Raw genomic sequence first — 24340 nt, 5'->3', positions numbered from 1 at the left:
AATGTTTTTTAAGTGGATAGGTACAAAATAAGGGCAGGGTTTATGGAAACCAGTACAGGAAAGTCCAGTAGCGAGGGGATGGTTATAGCAGGAGCCGCTACTGACCCTACAGGAAAGTAGGGAAAAGACTGCTTAATGGCAGCTGTGGCCTCCCTTGGAGACACAAGGTCAACTGATGGTGTCCTGGAAAGGAGAGCATCTAGAGAATAAATACTTCAACCTTACTCTCCTTCAACCCTCAGCTCTCCTGCCGTTACCTCCCACAGGCCAAAGCCAGTGAGCAGCTGACAGGGAAGGGTGCTAGTGAACAAAATTCCTGGGAGTCAGCCAGCCCTCTGAGGTCCCAGAGACAGGTGGACAGGCAGGGAGAGAGGGAGGCTGGGAAGGAGCAAAACAGGCAGCACAGGGGCCCATTTGTATTACAATTATTTGAAACACTTTGCAAATACGTTATTTGATTGAGAAAGTGCTTTCTCATTCTTTTTTTAAAAAGATTTATTTATTTATTTATTTATTTATTTGAAAGACAAATTACAGAGAGAGGTAGAGACAGAGAGAGAGGTCTTCCATCCGCTGGTTCACTCCCCAGATGGCCACAACAGCCGGAGCTGTGCCGGTCTGAAGCCAGGAGCCAAGAGCTTCCTCCAGGTCTCTCACGTGGGTGCAGGGGTCCAAGGACTTGGGCCATCTTCTACTGCTATCCCAGGCCATAGCAGAGAGCTGGATCAGAAGAGCAGCAGCCGGGACTAGAACCAGCGCCCATATGGGATGCCGGTGCTTCAGGCCAGGGCTTTAACCTGCAGTGCCACAGTGCCAGTCCCCGTTTTCTCATTCTTAAAACAAGTTTAGACAGTACACATTAGTTTACAGATGATAAAACTGAAGCCAGACCAGTCAATGAGCTGCCCAGTGTTCCAGTGAGGTGGTGGAAGAATCTACAATTTGTGGATTTTTAACTCTCTGTGTTGCCTGCGACATCGTCTCGCCCCATGAGAGGCAGTCTGATGCCAGAGCTTGCTCAGGAGGTCAAAGGGTTCACTCAACTTTCAAACTTTCAAGTTTTTCCAATATTCATGAGCTTGTGGCTATTTGAGACCACCAAGCTTTTAGGAAAGCCAGCATGACCTCACTTTAGATAGCCAGTGATTCTCTCCAGCTCAGTGCAAACCTTCCCTGGATGCTATGAATGCTGGGGTTATTCTGTTTCATTCTGATATTTTCTATATAGGTATAGCATCTCCAGGAAAAAAGGTAGTTCTACTTCATGTCAAGATCCACGGCAGATGCAAGACTTTGGAAATGAAACCACCGTGAGAAGGCACACCATACTCTGGAGGTGGGAGATAACCTTCCCCAGGCCTTGATAAACTTCTGGATGCCCAAGAACCTGGGCATGTAGTCACAGCAGATAACTGTGCCACCTTGGACAAGCTAATAAACTGCAATCATTTCACCTAAGAAACCAAAGTGTGTGAGTGTGCTGTTCCTGTGTTATGGTGTCATGAAAACTGAGTAAGACAGAATGCCAAGTTATGAAGAGCTTAGAGTTAGCCTGCAATAAACGGCAGCTCTGATACTTGTTCTCTGCTACTATCATCATCATCAACACTGTCATCACATCAGCATCAGCATCAGCATCGTTATTACTACCAGCATTTCAGCAACAAAGTAGCCATTTGTAAGCTAACACTTTTAAAGGGCTTTCAGGAACCAGAGATGAAGCCACACCTCAATAACTGAATTAGCTGGAACTCCTGTTACTATTGTTTCCTGCTGCTGTCTGTTCATTTCCATGTAGGTATTTCTGAGTCTTTAAAAGGACTTCCTGGGACACTTTTACCTGACCCCTGCCATAGTAAGGATTATCAAAAAGAAAAAAAAAAGATGCCCTTTGTCCACTGCAGAGCCACAGCTCTAGATGAAAAGAGAGTAAGGGTGCCACTGCTTCTATCCCAAGCCCAACACTGTGCTAACAGCAGTATTCAAATGCAATAGTGAACATTTAATGCTTACACTGTAATAAACACTTTGCATACAGCAGTTCTTTTAGCCGTCACCATACCCTAGTGAGGATGGCACCATTGCTATTCCCATTTTGTAAATTAGGAAACTGGGGCTTACGGAGGTTAAAAATCTTGCTCAAGTAGTAAAACTAGTAAGTACAGTGCCTGGTACACAGAAGGCAGTCCAACATGCTGATTGTGTGTGTGTGTGCGTGGGACAGGGCAGAGAACTGACCACAGATGTTTCAACTCCAAGGTTCAAGCCCATCACCAATTTACCACACTCCCTTTTCTAGGTGAGAAGTCTCCCCAGGGAGACTTTATACTGATATTGCCATTTCTTCAGTGTTCAGGTGTTATTTTTATTAAAATCGCTATTTCCTTGTATCCGCAGAAGTGCTTCTTTGCAGTGCCTCTGGCCCTGTCTCCATCAACGTTGAGCAGTGATGGTCATCTTCTCCCCGGTGACAGATCCTCTGCAGTTAGCCAGGCCTTCCTGACAGGAGGCCAGGTGTTGTTCAAGTTTTATTGTCGCCCTTCCTACCTCATCTCCCTCCCTCTGCAATCTAATTGACTGTTTCCCAGCCCATCTTTCTCAAAAGCACTATCAGAAATGCTGTCAGTCAACAGGCAACACAACAGATTTAAAAAGATGCTAGGAAAGACTTTAGGAAACAAGGTGAGGTCTGAAATCAAGGGCTGCATCATTCCAGACGGAGGGAAAGACACACCTGTGTGGTCTCTGCCTTCCTCCTTTGGAACGCTTCTTTATTTCTAGGTTGGCCAAATAACATCTGCATTTCCCAGGTAAATAAAGCTAGGAGGGGAGCAGAGCTACCCAATTAAGGGCTCCAGGTGAGAAGGAGGTGATAAAATCCTTCATTTCGGCAGGAGTGTCTTCATGGAAATGCCAGGGTTTGCTCAACAGTTGCATGCAAATGAGATGTGCAGGTGCCATAATCACATCACCTGGCCATCTTGCATCAGTGCAGACGCTGATGGGTCTTTGGCCTGTGGTCACTTTGAGGAAGGGACTTCCTTTTAGTCCCCCAACACCACGAGGCTGTGATCCCAACAGGGTAAACTTAGCTCAGCCTCTGAGCCTGCAAACCATTCATTATAAACCCCAAACTGTCACTTCGCTCCCCTAATGAGGGTGTACATCTTTGGCAGCCTCGGGACAGTAGTAACTTATTTCATGACACATTCTGGGAGTTTTATGTGCCTGCTCCATAAAAAAAAAAAAAAAGAAATGTGCTGTTTCCATAGCAATGCAGGGTCTTTCGGGCAGCCCCGTTGTGACAGTCAGAGCCCCCGCGTTCTTCTGGGAACTGTTCTTTTTGTTTTTCTGGAAGCTCTTTAATTGCACCCCAAGCACCCTTCGCTTTCCTGTTTCAGAGAAGAGCAAATGGCACAGTCCCACGTTTGCCTGCTGATGATTTGGCTTAGGACTTCTTAAAACCACTCGGAGCCTCTATTAAGACCCTAGAATGCCTGAAGAAGATGAAACTCGTCTTTCCTCTTGGCCTGGAACAGAGACAAAGCCTTGAAAGGACTCACACACCAAAACAGCGGGGCATTATCTGATCATGTCCATCTATGGCTTCTGGAACTACAGTGGAAATGGGCTGGGTGCTCCTGGGCTGCCTCTGCCATCAGTTTTTGAGCAGGCAGCGCATGCTTCAGGGCCCCTAGTGGAGAGTCAGATCACCTTGAGGCTTGCCAAAACCTGTTGATTACATCACTGAGTGACTGTTGAAATGTTTAAAGGGGCTAACACACAGAAGCACAGTACTAGGCACTTCATAAGCAACCTGTATATGTTAACTATTCTTATCCTGTCAGCTTTTTTTAAAAAAAAGATTTATTTATTTATTTGAAAGTCAGAGTTACAGAGGGGGGGAGAGAGAGAGAGAGAGAGAAGTATCCCATCTGCTGGTTCACTCCCCAAATAGCCACGATGACTGGAGCTGGTCCAATCCAAAGCCAGGAACCAGCAGCTTCTTCCATACCCCCAACATAGGTGCAGGGGCCCAAGGACTTGAGCCAGGTTCTACTGCTTTCCCAGGCCATAGCAGAGAGCTGGATCAGAAGTGGAGCAGCCAGGACTCGAACCAACACCCATATGGGATGCTGGCACTGCAGGTGCCAACTTTGCCCAATATGCCACAGCGCTGGCCCCTATCCGTCATCTTAAACAGGTGCAGCAAGGCCACCCTTCCTCAAGATGCGACTCAGTATATTAACTTTCTACTTTCTTTCTTCAAGCTTTAACAATGGGTTTCTACATAGATATAGGCAAATCGAGGCCCAGATATGAGTGGGTACAGTGGGGAATCACACTGCTCTGTTCACTTCACTCCGTTAATCCACATGCTTCCATCCCGATGACGGGCTACTGCAGAATCCAGGAGGGATCCTATTGTGCTACGTACAGAGACCACTGCAGAACCATTCTAGTCATTCCCTGTATGTCAACAGTGCAGCTGACCAGAGGACAACTGCCCACGGAGCAGTCCCTCTGATTGGAACCAGGGCACCAAAGCCAAGAGCAGGAGAGCTGCTGGCGAGTCCATTTTAGAAGGCAGAGTAGCCTGAGGGTGGCTCTTTCATTCCCCTTGGGCCTTGTTCACCCAGAGTTGCTCGGTGTCTTGAACTTGTACAAGTCTATGTAAAAAGATCATGGGAAAATGGAATTAGAAGATAAATTTATTTGGGTACAAAATTGTTGAAATCCTTGCATACAAGTGGTCTTCAAAGAGTTTCTGGAAAGTAAGTATTAATGAAAAAAACTACACATGGACTTCGATTGTTCTTCACCACCACCTTCTGGAAAGGGTCCTCACCTGACCCAGCTGACCTCTCCAGCCTCCCCTCGCCCTACCTCTCCCCCCTCCTTGACTTATCCTATTGTTACAGCCTCACAGCTACTTTGGTCTGTACTAATACAGGACACGTAATCCAGTGCTCCCCACTGCGAATGCACCTTAGCATCACTAGGGTGCTTGGCCTGACTCCTGGGAGTCTGATTGCATTGGTCCAGGACGCCCTGATGATGAAAATTAGCAGCAAGGATTGAAGGTTCAGTTCATCCCCATCAACACGATAGTAACAGCCCCTCCACATGAGTGTGCGAGGATTTTAAAAATTTTACACCGCCAGCGCCGCGGCTCACTAGGCTAATCCTCTGCCTTGCGGCTCCGGCACACGGGGTTCTAGTCCCGGTCGGGACGCCGGATTCTGTTCCGGTTGCCCCTCTTCCAGGCCAGCTCTCTGCTGTGGCCAGGGAGTGCAGTGGAGGATGGCCCAAGTGCTTGGGCCCTGCACCCCATGGGAGACCAGGAGAAGCACCTGGCTCCTGCCATCGGATCTGCGTGGTGCACTGGCCACAGCGCGGCGGCCATTGGAGGGTGAACCAACGGCAAAGGAAGACCTTTCTCTCTGTCTCTCTCTCTCACTGTCCACTCTGCTTGTCAAAAAAAAAAAATTTACACCAAAATTAATTAACATTTAATTCCATTTTCCACAAACTTTTTTAACTATCTTTGTGTGTTGGTAAGCTAGACCAATGATGAGTTTTCCTCTTGTGGACTTTCCTGTGTGGCTGAATTGCAGGTGCAACGGCAGTTATTCAGACTCAGCTCAAGGCCCAACGCCATCACTGCTGCAGGACAAGGCGCTCCTCCCTTTATGCCTTTACTACCAGGCCCAGCATCATCCAGCATCACCCCCTTCCCTCTCCTCGGGCACACATTCTACCCGGTTTGCTGTGTATCCTTTCACTTGTCTCTTGTCAACTGCATAGTATGTAGGTGCATAATTAAAAGTCATGCGCATGGAGAGAGCCGGACCCCATTCTGTGCCTTTCCCCTGTGCACCCACATGCATTCTGTGCCTTTCCCCTGTGCACCCACATGCATTCTGTGCCTTTCCCCTGTGCACCCACATGCATTCTATGCCTTTCCCCTGTGCACCCACATCCATCTGTGCCTTTCCCCTGTGCACCCACATGCATTCTGTGCCTTTCCCCTGTGCACCCACATGCATTCTGTGCCTTTCCCCTGTGCACCCACATGCATTCTGTGCCTTTCCCCTGTGCACCCACATGCATTCTGTGCCTTTCCCCTGTGCACCCACATGCATTCTGTGCCTTTCCCCTGTGCACCCACATTGTTTCTGAGAGCGGCCTGCTGTGCTGTCATTCTAGCTCTTCACAGCGCCCCACAAGCAGCACCCCCATCCATCACCACCACACCTGCAATTTCTCCGAACCCCACCTCCATGAAGTCAGGCTGAGTGTCGCTCTGCGTGACCTTTTAGGGGCCTGGATAGGAACTTCTTCAACATACGTGACCAGAAGTGCACGTGTAAGGAAACTGGACACACGCATTTTTATTTTAACCCACCAAATATTACCGAACCGCGCTCCAGAACACCAATCTGAACCCATAGGCCAGTGTTACGCTGGTTTATTCCAGTGTCTAGATATTTGGAAACGTTTCCCCCAGAAAAAGTAAATATTATCATGAGAATCATTAAAAATAATAAATATTGAGTAAAATAATGTTAATATCTATTGCGGTACATGTATTAGTTGATTTAATTTTTAAACAGATGTGTTAGGCATTCTTATTATTTTATTGATAGAATTTATATAAAGTGCTATCAACAATTTTTAAACTTTTTTTATTTATATTTGAGAGGCAGAGTAACAGAGAGAGAGAGAGAGAGAGAGAGAGAGAGAAATCCCCCAAACGGTTCACTCTCCAAATGGCTACAATGGCTAGGGCTGGGCCAGGCCGAAGCCAGGGGCCCGGCATCCATCCAGCTCTCCTGTGTGAGTGCAAGAGTCCAAGGACCTGCTGCCTCCCAGGAGCACTATCAGGGAGCTGAACGGAAACAGAGCAGCTGGGACTGGAACTGATGCTCTCATATGGGGCACTGGCGTCGCAGGAGCAGGCTTAACCCACTACCCCACAACACTGGCCCTAGTGGTTAACAATTTTAAAGTGCACAATTCAGAGACATTTGTTCCGTTGACAACTGTTGTATAACCAACTCCTCTCTCTAGTTTCAAACTGTTTCCATCAACCATGACAAACTCTCCGTGCTCTTAAAGTGATCACTCCTTGTTGTCCACTCCTCTACCCTCTGGCAACCAGCAACTTCTTTTCTATCTCCATGGATTTTCCTATTCTGGATTTTTCATATAATTGGCTCATACTCCATGTGACACTTTGTGCCAGGCTTCCTTCATTCGACACAACAGTTTCAAGGTTCATTTGGATTACAGCTTTTGTCCGACTGCATTCCTTTTAATGGCTGAACAATTGTCCGTTTCGTGGATATACCACAATTTGTTCATTCGTCTTCATGGGCATTTGAGTTATTTCTGGTGTGGGCTATTATGTGTAATGCTTCTATAAACATCCACTTACAAGTTTCAATGTAGACACATGTTTTCAGTTCTCTTGGGTACATGCCTAGGGGTGGAATTCCTAGATTCAATGGTAATTCTATGTTCAGGACCATTTTTTAAGATTTATTTATTTGAAAATCAGAATTACAGAGAGAGAGGGAGAGGCAGAGAGATAGAGAGAGATCTTCCATCCTCTGGTACACTCCCCTAATGGTGCAACTGCTAATGTTGGGCCAGGCTGAAGCCAGGAACCTCATCTGGGTCACCCATGTGTGTGTAGGGATCCAAGCACTTGGGACATCTTCCACTGCTTTCCCAGGCGCATTAGCGGGGAGCTAGATTGGAAGTGGAAGACATGGGACTCGAACTGGCGCTCATATGGGATGCCAGCACTGCAGACAGCAGCTTTACCTGCTACATCATAGCCCTGGCCCCTCGCTTTTTTTTTTTAAGAGTGAGAGAATGAACCCCCAACCACTAATTCACTCCTCAAATTTCCCCAACAGCCAGGATGGGCCAGGCCAAAGCCAGGATTTTGGAACTCCCTAAGGATCTCCCAAAGGTGTTCCAGGAACCCAACCACTTGAGCCAATACCTGTTTCTTCCCAGGCTGTGCATTGCTAGGAAGCTGGGATGGGGGTGGAGCTAGGACAGGAACCTAGGCACTCCAACATAGGATTCAGGTGTCCCAAGTGGGATCTTAGCCCAAGTTAAATTTTTGAGGAACCACTGGTTTTCCTCAGTGATCATGCCATTTTACATGCCCACCAGCCCTGTGAACAGAAAGTTCTATTTTCCCACATTCTCACGCACACTTGTTGTTTTCTGTCTTGTACTATGTTGTCCGTAATTATAGCCATCCTGATGACTATGACGGGCATCCCACTGCGGCTCTGATGTGCATTTTCTTGACGATTACTGACACTGAACATCGTTCACGTGTTTTTTGGACAGTGTATGCCTTCTTTGGAGAGACAGCTTTTCAAGTCCTGAGGTAGTTATTATTGTTAGCCTCCTTTTATGAATTATGGAATGGAGGTGAAAGCAGAACCACAATGGAGGTCATCAAAGGACAGAACCAAGAAGCCAGAACTATGCCCCAGTTTGCATTCATGTTGAAAGGGAGGTGGAGTTACTAATGACTCTGTCCACGATTCTATGTACCGCAGGTGGCATTCTGCACAGGACTCGCACCTGATCAGGCATGCAATTCACAGAATACCCCTGAATAAATGAACAGTGAGTACAGTGAGTACAGTCCCTTCGGGAGTTCCTCCACCTCACAATACAACACTTTCTCCCACAAGGAGCTCAGGATTCAGAATTCAGCTCTGGGTGCTGTGTGCATCCTAGGAGAGCCCCAGGGACATCCCCCGACACCACACTCCCAACCAACAGAGGATGCCTGCAGAGTGCAGTGAATTGGAAGCCTGCATATCTAGTCTGGGGAGTTATTACACCTGGATCAACTCTCAGTCTTGCAGTTTAGCTCTGATCTGCTTGGTGACCTCTGACAGATGAGGCATCAATCACTCCACCTTGCCCAGGTAAGAGGTGTCATGACAGCCATGGCCTTGTAGTATCAGGGGCTTTTCTGGAGGCCATGGGTGGCTCTCACCCATGACCAGGTGAAAGACAGGGAGACGCAAGGGGCTTTAGGAAAAGATGAACTACACCGTGGTGTGTCAACCCTGCCTTTGTGCGACATAGAAAGAGGCCGCCATGTCACCCGCCAACACAAGGCTGAGGATAACTGGGACACCGTGAGGCTGACCTTTGTGATTACATGAGTCCAGAATTTTCTCTCCCAGACTTCATGGAGATCGAAAAAGAAAAAAAGCAAAGAGGAGAAATGAATACTGAGTGGCCACCTCCTATGGGCTAAGCCTTGGAAACAACACAATCATGGATATCATGGATCAAACCATGTATGCTGCTCACTAATCACACAGTTTTTATCAGCACCAGCATGTCACAGGGGAGGAACTGCCGTTCCGAGAGTTAGGACGCCTCACCAAGGTCACAAGGTGGGAGGAGGACTGGTCCAAGGTCCAAGGTCTACATAGATCTGACTCTCATCCCACGCCTCTATCACCTCAAGACCTCAGCAACTCAAGACTTCTGCTGCTTTTTCCCACAAGTTCCTGCCTCCAAATCCACGTCCAAGAATGGGAAAGGGTCTGTAGTTGAGAAAAGCCCAAGTTCAAGTCTTACTTGAGCCAAAAACTAGATACAAATTCCTTACTCTCTCTTGCATCAGTTTTCTCATCTACAAAATGGGACTGTTGGAGGCAGCATTACAGCACAGTGGGTTAAGTCACTGCCTGTGATGCCAGCATCCCATGTGGGTGGCAGTTCAATTCCTGGCTGCTCCACTTCTGATCCAGCTCCCTGCTAATGTGACTGGGGAAGCAGAAGATGGCCAGCCAGGCACTTGGGCTTTGGCACCCACGTGGGAGACCTGGATGAAGCTCTTGGCTCCTGGCTTCTGCCTGGCCCAGACCTTAGCATTGTGGTCACTTGCAGAGTGACTCATTTAATAGAAGATGCACTTTGCAACCATCTGATTTCTCTATAAAGCTTTCATTCATTTTACCACCCATCTGCACAGAAGCAATTATAGCATCGTTGTTCTAGTGATGGTTTTCTATTTCCATCCTTCCTTTATACTAATTATTGGAATTACTCTCCAAGGAAGATCACCCCCCTCCCACATTATTTATTTGGCTATTTATCCTTATCACCATGGATGTGTGGGTACTTATTTTATTCTTTGGGTTACAATTCAGTATTATTATTCATTTTGTTGTTTAAATTGCTCCACCTTGGGCACCGGGAATTCTATTAGACTCACTCTTAGGTGCTTCTGACCGGTCCTCAATATTTTGCTTTTCATTTTTAGCTCTTTCTTAGTCTCTTGCGCTGCAAGATGCCCAGAGTGCAACTTCTGTTCTCCCTGTCACAGCCCCAGATGCCAGCATTTGTCCCAGGAGCCCGGACTCCTTAGTTGAAGAATGATATTTAGGTTCCAAGGTCGTGGTGCTGATTATATTTTAATGTCTACTTATACTGACCCCTGACGTATTTTTCCTCTTCTAATAAAATTAATTATCATTGTTGCCTAAAATGTGACCCAACATCAGGCCTGGTATATGCACTTCTCAGCCAATCTCCACAAATCCTAAAGGCAGATTTTAGTGTTTTGCTTTTTATCAAGCAGGGCCCAGAGAGGCTCATGATTTTTCCCTACTGTAACACAGCTGACAAGTGGTGGAGTTGTATTTGAACTCAGATCTAAGTCTAGACCCTTCCATCTTTCCCTCCTACGTCTCTTGCCTTGGGATAGAAGCTGAATTGATTTGGAATCAAATTAACCTGGGATCAATTTGTGTTTCTGCCATCTCCCAGCAGGGTCAATTCTCTGCATTTTCTCATCTGTAAAATGCCATTAATCAAACCTGTTTTTGCAGGTTGCTGTTAATATGTTTAGTAGAGAGCATGTTTGTAGCACACCTGGTACTTATGTGAAAACCTGTGCCCCTGTCTGGCAGAACTAGCTTAGTGGTTATGGGAGTAGACTCTGAAGTCAATATTTAAGGTTTAAATATCCAGCCACTTAGTGTCTCTGAGGCTCAGTTTTCCCTTCTAAAAATGGAATCACCCTACAAATGAGAATACAGGGTGTACTCAACGCAATGGAACAAGCATTAACCACAATAGCTGATGCACAGGAAGAGTTCAGCTAACGTTGACTATTATCAGTGCTATCCCTTAAATCCCCAACACATGAAGGATTCCTGGCTTGGAATATTTGGACAGATGCTCTGAAATGGAAGCTAGGCTCAGCAAGAGTAGCCTTCAGAGCGTTCCTTTCCCCTTCAGGACTGAGATGAAGCAGCTGCCCACCTCCCTGGACGCCTGTCTAGTTCCACACTCGCCTGATGCTCAGCTCCCCACAGTTCCTCTCCCACTATGAAGGAGTCTCCACACGCCCCTGTGAAGGGGGTGTTGTTGTGATGGATGGTTCTGTTGGAACTGCAGGCCACTGACAGACACCACCCTCGTACATCACAGGGCCGTCAGGACTGGCACTTTGATAATGTATTATGTGAGTACATCATCAGAATGCTGTCACCCTGGTGATGGATTCATCAACAGAAGTGACTGTCATGAAAGGGAAGGGGAAGAGGATGTAAGAGCAGAGGAAATCCTGTTCTTGGTGCAGGGGAGGTCCTATAGGTAGAACACAAGGTTGCCAAACCCTCTGGCTGATAGATGCTAGGAAGAGCACAGGCTCAGGGGAAGACGGCAGAAAACTGCAGTGGATGGATTATCAGCCCGGAACCTGGGGCCCTGGGGTCTGGTCATGACTCACCTCTAGACTCCTAGTAAGCCCTCATGATGTATTCTTCATCTGCAAGGTTAGTGAGTACACTACCCCTTATCAGAGTATCCCAAAGAATGTCTAGAGGATGCTAGTCTTATGAGATAATCTATGGGTATGCTGAGTTTAATGTATTTACACAGGCTTATATTCTGAAATCTCACGGAGACTGAAATACACTAATGTTGATAGTTGCTCCTCAACAGGTAAAGAATGAGTCCTCTTCCTAGACCTAACCTGACCGAAAATGCATATTTTTGATGTGATCCACGCTGACTCACTCTTCTGAGGTGTCACTGGGCTCAGTGGTCTCCAGGATCCCTTTTGGTTCTCAAAATGTAGTTACAGGAGCCCAGGCTTAGGGATTAGTAGTAGACTTGGACTCAAAACTGGCACCACAGGTATGGGCTTCCCAAACCTGAGGAGGTTGCTCACCTTTCTTTACCAATGTGCACTTGCCTATAATGCAAGAGACACAGTCCTCAACTCAGGTTGCTCGGAGGGCTCCATGAAGGGGAGCTTTAAACTGCCTAACAGCCTTCTTGAATGCAACTTATATTCACTTCTTGATAGCTCTCATCGTTGCGAATAAGAGCCGACATACTGCTAAAAGTGAGGCACTGGTACTTTTTTACATCAATGATCTTATTTAATCCACAAAATTGCCACACAATGTGTAGGCATGACTAAAATCATCACAAATATACACGTAGGAAATGGAAGCTTAAAGAGATTAACTGGCTTGCTCAAAAACAAGGATGTCATGTTCCAGGATTCAAACACCTAACGCCACACTGCAAAGCCTGTGGCCTAAACCACTCTGTCATTATACAAACAATGTAAGTTAACAGACACTGCTACGAGTTTACAGTTCCACCCTGGGCACTAACTATTAAGCTACAAAGCCCAATATCCTGATCTTCAGCCTGTTTAAAGTAGCAACTCTTAAAAACCATGACTTTCTTAGATGGTTAGCTCTGTGTCACCCTGCTACAGTGGTATTATTACAATGTCTTTGAATGTCGTCTTCAGCCAGTTCCCCATAGCCTTCATGTGTAGCATTGAATATTGATGGCAACATGGGTAGAACAAACTACAGTCAGGGGAGATCTTTCAACAGTGCTCAAACCCCTCACCTGGCCTTGGACTTATGTAACCGATGTATTTGTTCTTGCATAGAACAAAGTATGCTTGTCCAGATTCAATAGTAACCAGGCATAATGAATGTTAGACCAGTCCCCCATGTGATAGCTACTTATTCACGAGGAATAGGAGAAGCAGAGGACTTTATAATTGCAGAAAGATCATGACTTGGAGTCAAAGTACTTGGGCTATTGACACTCACTAGATTTGTGACTGTAGGCAAAACATTTTTGTTCTCAGAGCATCAGTCTCCTGATACTTGAAAAGGAAAATATCTAAGCTGGATGGTCTCTGGAGTTTCCTTCAGTGCTAGATTCTGCAATTCTTTGAACAGTTAGCTGTGTTCTCACCTTATTTGCAAAGCTCCAGACTGGAACAAAGGATACCAAAACACTCAGAGAGTGAAGGATCGCATCAAGCCTCAGCCCCTGGCTTGCACGGAGTAAAAAATGCTAACACTACAGATTTGGATATTCACCCTGGTAATGGTGAGATTTAATTTCAGCAGAGAGCTTCCATATCACATAATGGTATATCATTGCACTACGTTTTACTTCCCCTAGCAAATAAAGTACATGGGGAAAAAATGGAAAAGAACATACATCGTTTTATTGTCTTGTAAAATTGCTGGGTTTCAAGCCAATAGAATGCCTTAATGCTCAAGTTCTCCAGGGTGATACAAAGTGCAGAGCATCTCCGTTTGTGAAGCTAAATTTAATAAACAGAGTAATCCCCTGGCAGGCCCTGGGATTTTTCTAATATCCTGATGGTGTCAAGGGAGAGGGCCTTGATATGTGAAAAACAGCGTAAGACCTTACATTCAAGACTTACTGGAAACGGTTGCCCTTTAATTGAAGCATCTGCCTTTCACACATTTTGCTACTGGATCAGACATAACTAATTGCATACACACTGTCCACAAGCCATGGAGTTGTCCACACGCCCTGTTGCTGAACCAGAAATGTCTGATGCAACTTATATTCACTTCTTGATAGCTCTCATTGTTGTGAATAAGAGCCAGCATTTCTCCAAAACCCAATGTTAGGACACAAAGATCATCGTCCATTATCAGCTCTAAAGACATCCTAATTCTATACCCTACAGGGTATTTTAAACACACACTGACAAAACTAACACATCTTATACTACTTCAGCACAACCAGCATCTTCATCCCTACCATCCTGAGCACCTATTACGTCCTGGGCATTTACAAAATAGACAACAGTTGATATTCCAGAACCTTCCTGCAGGATTAGGCCCAGGTTTGAACTTCTCTGAAATCTCATTCTTCTTTTGCTTCTTCCCTCGTCCTGCCTGCTTTCCCCACTCCTTTACTACTGGGGAAGTTTCTACTGAGAGCACGTCCTCATCTCAGACTCTGTTTCTGGAAACCTCCCCTAAGACAACCTCTCTCGTAGGAGGCCATAATGCTTACTCACTATGCTACTCAGTGAATGTGTAGACAGGTATCACCTTGTAGTCTCCAGTTTTATACTGATATCATCATTTATCTTTACAAGTGATTTCCCAAGCACTACATTGTACTATAGCTTATTTATAACCTTTTCCTTCAATTTCTGGAAAAAAAAATAATGTGAGAAGAGGATGTGCCAGTACTGTTAACCTCCATGCGTTCATTATCTTGCTTAATTACTCAAACAACTCTTATAAAGAGTATTTTATCACCCACAGTGCATAATTGTTCAGAGACAGGTGCAGCGTTCTGCACAACTGCATTTGTAGAGGACACAACATTCATCCCCAAGGAATTCAGAGTGAGCGGAGTTGTGCAACACTTTAGTCCTTCTCAGAAAGACAAAGAAACTTCCCTAAGTTTACTCAGCTGGGAACTGCAGATCATAGTGTCTGCACTGTCCATGAAGGCAAGAAGTCCTCTGGAAGGAAAGAACTGTAGAGGTCTCTTTCTTTTACACCAACGAGGCTTTTTAATGGATTGTGTTCTTCACGAGATGGTGAAAATACTTCCAGTAATAGTAAAATAAACTCTTCAGCATGTGGAATGACCTGCCTTATTCTCTTACCAAAGTCTCTTGGAGGGGCGGGAGGGTGGGCAGGATCTTCACACGGTCCACCAGCTTCAGGAGACTGACTTCCAGTGGAAACTGAACGGGAAGTTACCAGGAAAGGGATCAGGGCCCCGGTGAGCTGCAGAAAATATGAATTCTCTGCCAATTGCAGGCACATTTTTCTTTCCTGATTTTCTAGCTGGCTGCCTCGCTCGCTGCTTTCTTTGCAATAGGTACCTCCACAATTGTGAAGGGGGATGACATGCCCTGGTGTGATGCCTCAACTGAAGCGTCAGCCTCCCAATCTGAAAAATTGAAGTTTCAGTTCCAGAAATTGCTGTTTTCAGAAGTGACATGGCTGGAACATTGTGCTCTTGACAGAGAAAGGAACCCCAAATGGATCTCCCAGGATAACTGACAGGCCTATCCAAGTGATTAAGGAGCTGGGCACTGAGGCCAGACAAACATGGATTTGAACCCTGGCTCTACAATCTGCCATCCATTTCTCTGAAACATGGGAAGCCTCAGTTTCCTCATCTATAAGACAGGTATTTGTCAGATTGCTGTGATGGTAAATAGAAAATAAACATCAATCACCTATCTACTTGGGACACACTGACCCACTGTTATTGTTAATCATCGCCATTCTTAGTCATAGGTCATTTTAGATTTCCAATCAGCAGGTTCATTTCTACTTGAGTGAGAAGTCAAAAATTTAACTTATCTTTTAAACCCTAGTGTTTGATTTTTTATCACTATCCTCTCATCTCACCATACCCTCCACCAATAAACACATACACATGCGTGCACACCCCAACTTGCAGACACGTTCAAATCATCTCGTCTAAAACAATTTTCAGAGTCCACAGTCTACTCCAAGAAGGTGCTGCAGCAGCCCACTACTTGCAGGGCTGAAGTTAAAACTGCGATGAAATGATTGCCTAAAAGGCAGCCCATAGTTCTTTTGAAATGATTGCGATGCCTTCCATCTCCGTGACATGTTGCAATTTATCTTCTCTTTGGGCATTCATTATATCACATGACCCTCTCAACCACCCTATAGGGGAAGTATAATTACTAGGCGAAATGACAAGCCCAAGGTCACATAGCCACGGAGTAGAGGAGCTCAGCTGCATTTGCCCCCAAGCTTGGTGCCCTTTCTACTCTACCTTCTTGCCTCCCAGAATTGTTTGAGCATTTAATAGCAGACACTTCTCCCATAACAGGTTGATTCTAGGGCAGAAAAGTAATAACTCAGCAGGTCCCGCCAGGCATTGCTGAGCTCAAGATGTGAAGCAGAAAAAGTTTGAAAGAGAGGCAAGCACTCTCCCTACCACCACTCCAGGAGCCCAACTCATCTCTCTGCTCACAGATGTCACCATTAATGTCCTTCCCCCAGAAGACTCAGGCAGAAGATCTGGGCAAATCCATCATGACCCTGAACATAATGTTGATGAATGATCTCATTAACCTGGAAGCCTGTACCATGTCAACAGCAGCCCGGATCCCTTGTGCGAAGCTTGGATCCACAGATCCGCATTCTCGTTCTTCTTCCTCCATCCGCAGTGACGCCCCCAGCTCCCCAACACTAAAACCTATCAGCCTGTGGTGTCCCACGTAATTGCTCTCTCCTCACAAAAATCTGGAAGCTGGTTAATATCAACTTCACTCACACAGATAAAGACGCTAAGTCTAGAAGGACTTAGATAATATATCCAAGTTCCGAGGGACTTCGATTCAGGCCTGGCGAACCCCAAAGCACTGTGCTCATCTCAACAAGCACTAACTGTCCTAGACTTTTTAACAGTTTGCAAGGCCCTTTGTATCCATTGTGTCACTCAGCTGACCAACCGATAGGGTCAGATTTTCCCAAAAGGGTAGATTTTTCCCCCACAGCAGTGCTTTATAAGAAAATTGGAAAAGTGGGTGAAAATGTAGATATAAGAATCTAATTCCAGAAATAGTACTTTTGCCAGGGAAAACAGTTGGGGAAAGAAGAAAGAGAAGAGATAACTTATTTATCTGATCGGTAACTTACCCAATCAGGTACTACAACATCGTGCAAAACCATAGTAAAGAAAACAATGTGGTACTGATGGAAAAGCCAGATAGCTTGGAACAAGAGAGAAAGAGGGGGAGGGGAAGAGATGGGGAGAGGAGGAGACACAGAGAGAGGAAGCGAGGCACAGATAGATGTGTGAGGTGATACAGAACACAGCAGAATCACAGAACTGCTGAGGGGAATTATTTCATGGATTATTTGATGACTCTTTTAGGGCATTTAGTATCATTTATTTAAATGTGCAATATATTTATCTAGAGATATGGTTGAAACTCAACCTCTCACACTAAACCAAAGCAAGCTCCAAATCCATTAAAGGTAAGCCTTTTGTATTCAAGCAAATGAAAAATTTAAATGGCTTTGTGACCTCAAGGTATAGAGTTATTTCCTGGATGGAATCTAGGGAGGAGAGGAAGGGATATGTTTACTTTTTGACAAAAATAAGAAGTCTTTTCAATGAAGAATGTCACTGACAGGTGGCAGGCTGGAAGCCGCTATTTGCACTATCCCAGAAGGAGAAAACAAATTGACTTGGAACATATGATCAGAGGCTCCGACTTCCAGTATTTAGTGAAATATAAATTAAAGCAACAATAAGATGCTATTTCACATCTGATACGTGGGCCAAAAAATCTACCTGGAGAGGCTAGCGGGGAAGCCACTCTCTCCGTGCCAGCAGTGCCAGTGCAGGCTCTGGCAGCTCTTCAAACTGGCAGTGTAAGAGTGTTCGCAGAGGCATTAGTGTCTGTGATCTGAAATCCAAACCTTGTGTAAAACTCTAAAGAAAGTCTCCTAAATATCTACGAAGAAACAGGTAGGAGGAAAATCACTGCATCTTTGCTTGTAGTAGCAGAGAGCCGGAAGAAATCAAGGTGTTCATGAATGAGAGAACAGATAAATGCAGTAAAAGAGGCTATGAAATACTGTGAACCAGTCACAAGCAAGGAGCAGATGAACACACGGCCACGGGATGGATCTCAAGTGAGAGTCCTGTGTAAAAATACAAACAGAATTAAAACACAACGCCAACTTCACAAAATTTCAAATATACCTACCCAAAGTAATGCCAAAGATAAACCTATGTTTAAGTAAACACAGGATCAATAGAAGGGAAATTCATACATTAAGGCAGAATAGAGTGCCTACAAATTGGGAAAGAAGAAGGCGGCAGGAATGACAAAGAAGAAAACCATAAATTTCTAGACAACTGAATAGGAGCTATGCACAATCTGACCATAATACAAGGGTCAAATTCATTGTGCACATGAAGTACAAGAATGTGATGAAGAAAAATATGTAGATATCATTAGGTGGAAAGATGACTTTACAGGAAGTATTTTTTAAAGATTTATTTATTTATTTGAAAGGCAGAGTTACACAGAGAGAGGAGAGGCAGAGAGAGAGGCAGAGAGAGGTTTTCCACTGGCTGGTTCACTTCCCAAATGGCCACAATGGCCAGAGCTGGGCCAATCCAGGAGCCAGGAACTTCTTCTGGGTCTCCCATGAAGATGCAGGGGCCCAAGCACTTGGGCCATCTTCCACCGCTTTCCCAGGCCATAGCAGAGAGTTGGATCGGAAGTAGAATAGCCAGGCTTTACCCACTATGCCACAGTGCCAGCCCCAACAGGAAATATTTTATCACTCTCCAACTCAAAGAAAAAAGGAACAATTAAAGATTCGGGCCTTGAAACAACGAAAGAAGGAGAACTATTTTCAGTGAAGTTTTAAGAGAGTCAGAGAGACTCATACCAGGGATTTTCTGGACTCTGTCTCAAGCTGTATGGGGCAGGCAAGGGCAATGACTGTGGGCCAAGTCAGAAGAGAGGCCTGCTGCGATCAGCAATGCCAGTCATACAAAAACCAGCGGCCTGGGAGAAGTTAAAGCAAAGCCTCCAGCACCGTGGAGTTTTCTCATTCAATTAAGTCGAGTCCATCCATACAGTGAAGCTGAGTCATAAGCAATTTTCCTGTAAGATTTAGGGCTTATGTGACATTGGTTTGCCTCCCTGCTCTACTACTTCCTAGCCGGTGATGCTCTACAAACGCTCAGCCTCTCTGAGCTCCAGCTTTCTCAAAATGTTGGTAATCAAGGTTCCTGCTCCTGAGAGTCGTGACAATTAAATAAGACAATGTATGCAAACATGAACCCGGTGCTTTTCACACAGGAAATGTTTCTTTAGTAAAGAGGGGGCTGCAATTTAACAGCCATTTCTGTTATTATCATCACAGTTTAGTTGCCTGATTTGTCGGAAACCTTCCTGCAATGGTAACAGGGGAGTTTGGATCCAGCCTTAGTTCTGTCATTAATTTTCTGGGCATTCTTGGGCAAGCCACCTTAACTTCATGGGCTTCAGCCTCTTCTCAGGCCAGGTGGAACGGCTCACTCTCTGAGAAGACATTCTGGGGAGCACCTGGCTTTCTAGCAGAACTCTGCGTCCTGGGCCTTTCAGGCCAACATGAGAGTCTGCAGCACCCATCCTTTCCAGCCAGTGTTTCCATGGAAAAGTCAGGTGAAATTATGAGAAAATGACCATTAGCATGTGATGGGCGATACACTTACTACAGCTGTAGCAGGTAAGCCATGGTTGTCCCTTGATTTCACAGACTGGAATCTAAAGGTCAAGACAGTCAAAGGGGTGGCGGGCATTTGTCCTCGCATTTAAGACACCTGCTTCCTGTATCAGGGACCCTAAGGCTCAACACCTAGTCCACTCCTGACTCCAGCTTTCTGTTAGTGGGAGGCAGCAGTGATGGCTCTAGTAATTTGGTCATTGTAACCACCGTGAGGACTGAGCTCCTGGCTCCCAGTTTTGGCCTGACCCAGGCCCAGCCACTACAGGTGTTTGGAAGTGCGCACACACACATGCACACACACACACACAGAGAGAGACAGACAGAGATTGCTCTCTCAAATAAATAAATTTTTAAAAAATCTTTTTAAAGAAAGAGTTGATGAGGATATGTCCAAAGTCACAGCTGGTCAACATAAGGAATGAGTTTCAAACTCTGGTCTTCTGAAGTCCTGATGCTCTTTCTTGTCTACCAACATTACGTGCCTAGTGAAAGACAATGAAAAGTCTAGAGGCTGAGGATGGGTGTGCAGAAGAGCAGTGGCAGGTGTCTGAGAGGCCAAGATCTGATGCAGGTTTTCTATGTATCCAGCAATTGATGTCTTTGAGAGATGCTGCCTTTAGTGTCTCCCCCTTGTGTTCTGGAAACAAATTCGGATCAATAAGAGAGCTGAGTCTGACAGAGCTGGTGACACGTGCATCTTACTGTGTTTTTCTTAAACAAGCAGAATGGCAAAGTAGTAACAAGATTTCTAACCGATCAGGCATCCCAGAAACTGTTCCATGAGTACAAGGGGGCACTTGCCCAGTGATGAGACAGGCAGGTAGGGGTGGGGAGAGATGACTTCAACAGCTCATAGTCAACATCACTATTGTGTGCCTGTCCTTCTAACTCTCTGTTCCCTACCCAGAAGTTCCTTCAGCTCAAATTCAACCAAGACTGATGGCCCCAAATAGCCCAATTTTTCCAATTACTCTCTGACCAAGGACAGGTTCTTCTTCATCCTCATTCTGAACCTCAGTATCCTTGTCTACACAATAGAAATATTGATAATTAATAGAAAGCCCACGAGGATCCAGTGAGCATCAGCTTAGCACAATCCTGGAACAAAATCGGCACTCAGTAAATAGAGGTAGCTCTCATCATCACTGGTGAAGAGAGGCGACTAGAGTTAATCATGAAAGACCCCAAAGGCTCTGGCTGGATAACAGAGCTTTCTCTATCCCAGGGAGAGGACATGCACTGAGTCCTCCTGCAAAACCTGGCCCCAGACCCACAGTCAGCTTCACCCAAGGCCCCTCCGTGCACTGGCTGCTCTCCTTGTTGAGCTGGCCTTCCTGTTGAGGTGATTTGGCACTTGCCTCTACTCCGTTGGACTCCTTACTCTATGAGAATTAAATTCCACGAATTCCTCCAAGCCCTAATTTGTTTCTGCACTCGGAGACTCAGTTCAGCCTACCCCCCCGGACACCGCGTGTTTGACAAACAGGGACCTTCTGCACAAAGGCTGACCTGAACAGGAAATATGCCTTCGCTCAATTAGGACCACAAACGCAGGCCCGCTGGTGCAGGGCTTGGAGTTCTCATGGAAACCTGATTTAAAGTAAAGGACCTCACTTAATACTATCAGGGGCTCACTGTTTATTCTGCACCTGAAGCTGGGCTAAGGGCTTTTCACATGTTCCTACTCATTTGATCTTCAGTCCTAAGAGGCAGACACTCTTGCTTGCTCCATTTAATAGATGAACAAACTGAGGTGTGGGGAGGGGTAAGCAACTGACTCAAGTGGAGGAAACCTTCAAGGGGTGATCACCTCAGGTGTCTGAAACTGGTCCTGTAACCCAACATTACGGTTCAGGTACTCAAAAAGGGTGGGTACGAGCACCCAAAACGATTGTCAGAAGCACTTCTGAACTGCACACACTGCCCACAAGTGAGAAGGGAAGCTGTGCGGGTGCTAGAAGAACGCTTGTACTATGAAACTTCTCTTTAGGCTAAGATTTCATGCACTTTTTCATCTGGGGCGAGGTATGTGTGTTGCGGGAGGCTGGGGTGTGACAGTGAGCACAGAGCGAGCTCATGGAGAGGGGTGGGGTGATGGAATAGATACGGGAGAAACCAAGAGAAAGGTGCAAAACATTTGAGAGCCGTGAGCGTTCGGCATGAGCATCTGTGTGTGTGATGACGGAACAGGAAGCTATATGTGTGGTGGGTTCAAGCAGACGTGTGTGAGTCTGTGCACAAAGCCGTGTGAAGTGTATAAGCAGTTCGGGAGGTGCAGAGTTTGTGAGGAGGCATAGTGAGTGATGCAGGTGTGTGGTGGGCGTGTGGTATTAAATCCAGAGATGAGTGTGAGGATGCAGGAATAGGCAGAACGCACTGAGTGCCCAAAGTCAGAGAGAGAGAGAGAGAGAGAGATTTGAGCAAAGAAGCCAAGATCCAGCTTCTTTGGCCAACCTTATGACCAATCCCAAAAGCCATCATCAATTCACCCAGGACCTGCCCCCAAGATCACGATGGTAAATTTCACACTTCCAACAGAATCCTCTGAAAGATGCTGATGCTGAGTTGAGCAGTGACCACCGAAGAGAACGGAGCGAGGAAAATGTGCTATCAGTCTCTGGGTGTGAAGAATCATTTGTGGCTTAAAAGAAGACTTTGAGGCCGGCGCCGTGGCTCAATAGGCTAATCCTCCACCTTGCGGCGCCGGCACACCGGGTTCTAGTCCCGGTCGGGGCGCCGGATTCTGTCCCGGTTGCCCTCTTCCAGGCCAGCTCTCTGCTATGGCCAGGGAGTGCAGTGGAGGATGGCCCAGGTGCTTGGGCCCTGCACCCCATGGGAGACCAGGAAAAGCACCTGGATCCTGGCTCCTGCCATCGGATCAGCGTGGTGCGCCGGCTGCAGCGGCGGCCATTGGAGGGTGAACCAACGGCAAAGGAAGACCTTTCTCTCTGTCTCTCTCTCACTGTCCACTCTGCCTGTCAAAAATAATAATAAAAAAAAAAAAAAAGAAGAAGACTTTGTTCCACCACAGATTACTCTTGCTTTTGAAAAGGCTCTTGCTTGCATCTGATTAGGACTTCAGAGCGCGGCTTAACATTTTCCGTCATGCGGGAAACCCTGATTCCCCCGCTTTTCTACCTAAGTTTGTAAATATGAGCAACACTCCTCCATGCATGTGCTCCCCTTTCCTGGGGATTTGGGCTGGAATTGCAAGTGAGCAGCCCCGCCCTCTGCAGGGCGGTCCTTGTAAGAGAACCCTCTTAATCCAGTCCTCCAGGGAGCTGAGCTGGCTGGGCATCAGTCAAGCTAGAGGCAGAATGCAAGGATCTTTCTAGAACACAGACCTAATTTGGTCACTTCCCTGCTTACCTTCCACAATCCCACACTGCTCAAAGGATGGAGGTGTTGATGCCATTCAGAATCCAGAGGTGTACCTCTTTATTTCTGACTTTACTCCACCCCATCCTTAGCTCCAGATGCAGCTTTTCGGTTGTGTCTTCACACGCACATAGCTTTAAGGTCGCGCCTCTGCCTCTGCCTTTGTCTGTCATACCCATTCTCCAACCCCGCTTCACAGATTTGGCTCCCAAGGCTCAACAGCACCTGAGCCATAGAACTTCCTGACTGCCCAGGACAAACGTGACTGCTCCCCTAACTAGGGACCCAAAACCCTGTGTGCTTTCCTCATCTGCAGCTTCCCAGATCACGTTCACTGGGAATTTATACAGGTCTGCCTCCTTCTCTGGGCCATGATCTCCTGAGGTGCACAAACCGTGTTCTGACTCATTTCTGCATCTGCAAAACCTAGCACAGGGCCTGACACACAGGAGGAATTCAAAATGCTGGTTTCAGGGGCAAAACAATGTTGCTCTCACTGGCACCTTGAATTCTAGGTTGGCAATCACGGAACAGTCAGCCATTTTCCTGGAAGATGTTTTATAACAGGATGGCAGGAAGAGAAGAGGTGATACAAAGGAGGATGGGATGTTTCTTCTCAAACTCTCATCACTGGTGGCAAGGAGCTGCCCACAGCCACCCAGTGGCCTAGATGATCCAAGACAGCAACACTGCTTTCCTTTGAAGAGAACATATGGTGCTTGTTTTCTCTTCTGAAGACGTGGTCGGTCGCAGAGCAGACACGGCTGGTGGCAAATCTCTCGCTGCCCGGCCCACACAGTCACCACCATGTGTACTTCTTCCCTTCTACTGGGTGTATGTCTGCATGGATACAAAATCTTACTGGCAAAATGCTCCTTAAACCATTGGAGGTCATGGCCAACACCTAAGTAATGTGGTTTGAGAGTATTTCAATGACATCGAAAGAGAAATGCTTTGATATTCACTGTATTTCCACAGAGAAGTTATTTCTCCTAGAGAATTTATTTTTTGTTTTGGTACAACTTGATATCTACCACCTTCAGGGGTGGAGATAATTCATAGGAATCTACTGGGTACCAAAGACTGGGGCAGTGGGCCACACTGGAGGCTGACCAGTGTAGGTCATATAGGTAGGATCCTGGGCTCGCAGCTGGTTTGGCCAATACGTCTCCCTCCTTTAATCTAACCTCAACTCACATTGGGCTGACCATGTTCCTTGTCTAAAATCACTGCTCCTCTCATAGTCTCCTTTACTCAGCTTCCCCAGGGTCCCTGTGCCCCCTCGTTTTAGGAGCAGCAGCAGCTCTGCTATTGCTAGTCCTGGGCTACAGCATCATCCCTTGCGATTC

The 24340-nt window shown here is 46.2% G+C and overlaps 1 long non-coding RNA gene across 1 annotated transcript in view; it reads right to left on the bottom strand.

The window, feature by feature from the left end:
• Positions 1–522: 522 nt before the first annotated feature.
• LOC103348543 (uncharacterized) overlaps positions 523–24340 on the bottom strand; it is a 70880-nt gene continuing 47062 nt past the window's right edge. Inside the window, exon 4 of the long non-coding RNA XR_016226094.1 lies at positions 523–833. This is a non-coding gene — a long non-coding RNA (uncharacterized LOC103348543). The remainder of the gene's footprint in view (positions 834–24340) is intronic.

The sequence above is a fragment of the Oryctolagus cuniculus genome, chromosome 19, assembly GCF_051225735.1.
Source record: "Oryctolagus cuniculus isolate XC-2025 breed Fujian yellow rabbit chromosome 19, ASM5122573v1, whole genome shotgun sequence".
NCBI classification, from domain to species: Eukaryota; Metazoa; Chordata; class Mammalia; order Lagomorpha; family Leporidae; genus Oryctolagus; species Oryctolagus cuniculus.
This window is presented reverse-complemented; position numbering and strand designations above follow the sequence as displayed.